Source organism: Octodon degus, unplaced genomic scaffold (genome assembly GCF_000260255.1).
Source record: "Octodon degus isolate 3935 unplaced genomic scaffold, OctDeg1.0 scaffold00135, whole genome shotgun sequence".
Classification (NCBI taxonomy): Eukaryota; Metazoa; Chordata; class Mammalia; order Rodentia; family Octodontidae; genus Octodon; species Octodon degus.
Window position 1 is genome coordinate 7,208,735 of NW_004524711.1, and position 5,931 is coordinate 7,214,665.

Consider the following 5,931-nt stretch of genomic DNA (forward strand, 5'->3'; position numbering starts at 1 on the left):
CTTCCCCAGCCGCCGCAGCAGGGTGCTAAAAAGCCTGCTTCTCCCCGCCCCCTGCCTTCTCCCCTCCCCCTTATGCAGACCACCCCCTCCCCCTGCACTCCTGCGCGCGGGCACGTGCGTGCGCACACGCCCACTCGCCCACCCCGCAGCGGTGCGTGCTTAGCCAGCGCCCCGCTCCTCCCTGACCGCGTCCCTCCACGCTGTTCCAGCCTGGGTTCCTCGACGCCTGAGAATAACTTGCAAGCTTGAGTGGGACGAGCTTGCGAGCAGGGAAGAGCCGGTGCTTTTGTCTCCTCTCTTACTTCGGTTTGAAAGGACTTAGTTTGCGCGCTTCCCGTGTGGCCGGCGCTGGGCTGCTAGCGAAGCACAGAAGCACAGTCTTGACCATCGGTAGATTTCGGGGTTTACACCAACCCCTGCCATCCTCGGGGTATACCTCACTACTGACTCGCTGCTTGGAACAATGACCTTCGGTGAGTCCCGAGAGGTTCAGACCAGCTAGACCAGCCTCACCCAAAACAGCCGCTTTAGTGACCGCTGCAACGCGGGAGAACCCGTAGGGCAATGTCTGGACCCTGGAAAACCTGCTCTCTTCCTCTCCCCCGAGCCCGGTCCTCCAAACAATCCTTTAGAGACAGGGACCACCATCCATAAATACAGAGGCAAGCGTTGCAGGTGATCATCGAATACACCCCCAAGCAGGGGTGGAAAGGTAAGAGCAGACACCCGGATATGAGAGAAAGCTTGAAGTAGGGCCAAATAAAGCACTCTCTAGTAATGCAGATGACGAGCATGGCTTCCATTGTTCTGCCTGATTTACTGAGTCATCCAGCCAAGAAGCCCCCAGCCCCCATCATTCCAGGCTGGACACGGCCTTGATTATTCAGCCGGCCCTCTAGGGTGCGACCACTCTTCTCGGGGAGATTCTGTCTGTGAGAGATGGATCTTTTAAATTCTCTTAGGCCAAATTTAAATTCCCAGTACTTTCGGTAACACCTTCCCCACCAGACCTCAACACCCCACTTTCCTAACTTTGGGGCACAGAGCCTGTTTGATTCAATTCAGCAGCTATTTGATCATGTGGCCACCTGGCCCTGAAGGTGAATTAGCTCTCTCCAGGGGGGCAAGTTCCTGATTTTAAGGAATTAAGAGCCGGAAGAGTTGTAGAGAACAAAGGAGTTACTGGCTATCAGCCCCTGTGGGGAGGAGAACCAAGTATTGCAGTGGATAAGAGGTGAGAGCGCAGTATCCCAGGTGAGGTTGAGCAGGAAGCCTGGATAACTACCGAGGGGAGAGAGCTGGTAAGGGCAGCCCAGCACAGGGGCCTGCTGTAGCAAAGACACAGAGATGGTACAGTGAAGTGGGGGAAAGGAAGATCGGCCCACGTGGACACCAGAAGGGGGTCCCGGCAGACTGGCAGGAACTCCAGTTGACTCTGGTGGCAGTTTGCCTTAGTGTGGTGAGCCGAGTAAAATGGAGCTGGATCTCAGGAGTCCTGAAGAGGGCAGATCTTACAGATTGGCCTACCTTTTGGCACCCCTCACCCCCACCCCCGAGCTCCTTCAGGGTAAGGACCGGTCCCGCCTACACCAAAGGAAATCTGATGGAAACAGCAAGTGTGAACCACATGTGTGGTTTTAAAGTTTCACATCAAAGCACAGTAAGAAGAAATAGGTGGCATCCATTTAGTAATGTATGCTAACTCAGTCATCCCAAATACACATTATTCCATGAGTAATCAGTATTAGAAATCATTAATGAATTAACCGTCTTTTTGTACTGGATCCTCAAGCTCTGATGTATATCTTATACCCAGAGGGCATTTCAATTCAAACTAGCCAAAGTTCACATGCGTGGTGACCACATGTGGCTAGTAGTTACAAAACTGCATAGCTCACACCGTGTTCAAGATAACAGTACCTGACACCTAGTATGCCCACCCTTGCGCTTGCCAGGGAAGCGCTTTTTCCACTGAGCCATCTCTCTGCCCCCCCCCCCCGCCCCCACAATTGTTTACAAAGAGTAAAAGTGCTTACTGTCAGACTACTCGGGCAGGACCCCTAGTTCTCCTTTTAACTCCATAGAAATCCACGGGTAGATGGAAGGTGAAAATAATTCATTCTTTATCTTTTGAGATTCATTTTTTTTTTTCCACTTCCTTTTAAAGATCTGGACCTTTTAGACCAAAACTGTGGAGATTAGCAGGCAGGGTCTTGCTCCTTAACAAATAAATATTGAGTGGAAGTTCCCTTTCTGATGAGTCTGTGACCTTGTCCTAATTTTTTTCTTAGTTCTCAGGTTAATGATCAGTTTTACCTTTCTCACCCCAAATACACACATGTACACCCGGACAATAGCCCCTTTAAGTCCTTTCCTAACCCCAGTCAAGCTCAGAAATACCTGCTACCTGGAGTGTTGAACCCTACTTAGCACATCTTTTGTGACTTGAAAGGCGTGTCCAGGGCCTTGCGCTGAGCTACATCGCCAGCTCTTTTTATTTTTTATTTTTTATTTTTTATTTTTTATTTTGAGGCAAAGTTTCAATACATTGCCCAGGCTGAGCTTGGGCTTGAAATCCTCCTGTTTCAGGTTCCTGATTAGCTGGAATCACAGGTGTAAGCAACTACACCCAGCTTACAAGTGCCTTTTCAAATGGAATCCAGCAACCATTCTGGAAAAAGGCTCATTGGCATCTCAAGCTGTGGCCTGGGAATGTGACCTTTGCCACCTCCACATTTGACCACAGGTATCTGGAAGAACAGGACAGTGACACTGTGCATACAAGTCAAAGATGCATATCAGGAGGATTTATGCACTGTGGGCATTTTTTTTCTCCTAAGTATTTACCTTTGTTGCTTTATCCTCTATCAGTCAGGTTATGGTCTCAAGTTAGTCATGGTCATGGGTTGGTTGCACAGCACCTGTTCTTTTCATCTTTCACTAATTTGTGAGGGCACCCACTTCCCAAGCTTTCTTCCAAATGCTGACTCAGAGATCTCTGAACCTCTGCCTTCAGAATTATAATTCTTAGGGTCTCAGACACAGCCCTGTTCACCCTTACAATGTCTACATTTTAATTGATCGACACTACACTCGGCTGAGGCCTGAAGTGCGGGGGTGGGGGGGGGCGGAGGGACACTTTGTTCATTACGGGAGGCCTAGCACCTGTAACAGAGGGATGCTGACTATGTTTCTGTTGAGTAAACACCAGTTTTCTGCTGCTGGTTGCTTGCTTCATGCATTGCTCTGGAACATTCCTTCTTGAATTTTTCCTGAGTCCTGTGGAAAAGATATATATCCCTAAACTTGAGAGCCCATCTGTGCAGGGCTGTGGACTGGCTGAGAGGTGAGGGCAGCCTGAGACTGGTCTGCCCCCTTCCTATAATCCCTGTTTCTTTGCATCTGAACAGTGATACGTGAAATCCACCCTTGCAATACAATTATTTACACAATTTTTTAATGTAAGTCAATTCACTTTTTTTTTTTTAATTTTATTTATTTATTTGTGTGTGTGTGTGTGGCCAGCTCAGCCCACCAGGAGGCGGGGCTGGCTGGCATGTAGTGCTGGGGGATTGAACCGTGGTCCCTGTGCTTTGCTAAGCTTGTTCCAAGTAGGTGCTTTAGACCACTGAGCCATCTCACCAGCCCAAATGTAGTTTGTTTTTTGTTTTTGTTTTTGGTTTTGGTTTTTTTTGTGGAACCAGGGATTGAACTCAGGCCCTCATGCTTGCCAGGGAAGCGCTTACTCCACTGAGCCATCTCCCTGGCCCCGTCAATTCACTTTTTTATTTTAACTTGAGTCTATTTTAAAAGCAAACTTCATATCACTACCATACATGGAAGTTCAGCATGGATGCCTATGTAAGATGATAATCATATGAATAAACACAATAATGATGATCTTGGATTAGAGCTAGAAACTGTTCCTTTCTAGAGCCTCTGAGCTTGGTTCAACCTCCTCTAGTTAAAAAAGATGAGCTGGGGGCTGGGGAGATGGCTCAGTGGAATAAGCACTTCCTTGGCAAGTGCAAGAGCCTGAGTTCAATCCCCAGTTCCTAAAAAAAAAAAAAAAAAGATGAGCTACGTCTGAGAGAAATTCCTACAATTCGCCAGACCCAAGCGCAAGTGTGTGCCACTCAGTCAATCAGAAAGATGGTGATTTTTTTTTAACTGTTTTATTCGGATGTGTCACATGCAAAATGTACTTGTATCAATATACAATATTTTACAAGTTGTTCCTACTATTCTGTGCATACCCAGGTTAATTTCTACATTAATAGTGTGTAGAAATCAACCCCCTTCGAGTGTCTTCTGGTTACTATCTCCTCTCTCAGCAAGAGTAAATATTGCCTGTATTGCCGCTAATGTGGATGAACTGTGCCTGCTTTCGCATTTTCCCTAAATGAAAACATACAACATACAATCTTTTTGCTTCTTGCCTTTTTCTTGCTCAGCATAATGAATATGAGGTCTACCCACAATCTTGCATGTATCTCTATAGAAGCCTTTTCATTACAGGGCAGTGTTCTGTGGTATGACTACACCATGGTTTACTGATTCACTTTATTGTCAGTGGGCCTGTGGATAGCTTTCCAGTTTTTACTATGATAAACACAGCTGCTACAAACTTCTCAAAACATGTCATTTGTTGAGCGCGTGCATACATTTCTGTTGGGTCTACAGATAGATGTGGGACCTCTGTGTCACAGAGTATGTGTATGTTCAACTCTAAAAGACAGCAAAAAGTCTGTCAAATGAATATATAAATTTGTGTTCCTGGCTGCATACTATGAAAGTTCCACTTGTACCAATTGGCAGTTGCGGCCTTTTCTTAATTATACCTGTTCTGATGGAGATGGATGTGTGTTGTCTCATGGTAGTTTTATTCTGATGACTAATGAAACTGAGTATCTTTTTATCTGGTAGAATTAAGACAGGAGGGATTTTAAAAGGGAACCACATCATACAGTGTGGTGTCATGGGTTACAATGCAATTATCTCATATGCACAAGTTGCACTTTTTCATTATAAAGATTTTGTTGTTATTATTGTTTCAGGAGAAAAGGAAAGAGCTCAGAAGAATGAGAGCATACCTTGAGCAGGGCGTGTCCTCTCGTCTCTATATATTCCCCCCCTGGAATCGGCTGAAGGCCTGCTGTCTCCTTGGTGAGCCCTGAAGCAAAATGAACAGAGGTGAGGACTTGCAGTTTTTCTGACTCAAGTCTTTGGTTGGAAGCTTCACAAATGGAAATCTGAGAAGTATCACGATAGAAAATATTAAGAATGAAAAATGTAGTAAGGGGGCCGGGGAGATGGCTCAGTGGATTAAGTGCTTCCCTGGCAAGTGCAAGGGCCTGAGTTCAATCCCTGGTTCTGCAAAAAAAAAAGAAAGAAAGAAAGAAAAGAAAAATGTAGTAAGTCCAGGGCTGTACCCTTGGTAGGACTTTTTTTTTTTTCTGACACAGAGTCTTGTTGTGTGGTTCAGGCTGGCCTTGAACTCCCTATTTGGTGGAGGCTGGCCTTAAACCTGCAGGGATCCTTCTGCCTTACCACCATGAGTGCTGGGATTACAGGCATGGGCCACCACACCCAACTCTTGGTGCAATTTTCTAAGCAAGCCTCTGTTGATGAACATCTTGATCTCTGTCTTCAGAAAACCTTCACCATGGGGTGGGTGAGACAGCTCAGCAGCCTAAAGCGCTTGCTTAAGCAAGCGCAGGGACCACAGATCAATCACTGGCTCCACATGCTGTGCCAGACCCTCCCCCAGGGCCAGCTGAGCCAGCCAGAGTCAGGGTATGGTGGCGCACACCTGTAATCCCAGTGCTGGGGAGGCTGGAAACAGGAGGATCACTATGAGTCTGAGCTGGGTAGTGAGACCCTGCAACAACCAAATACATTAAGAAGAAAGAAAGAAAGAAGGAAAGAAAG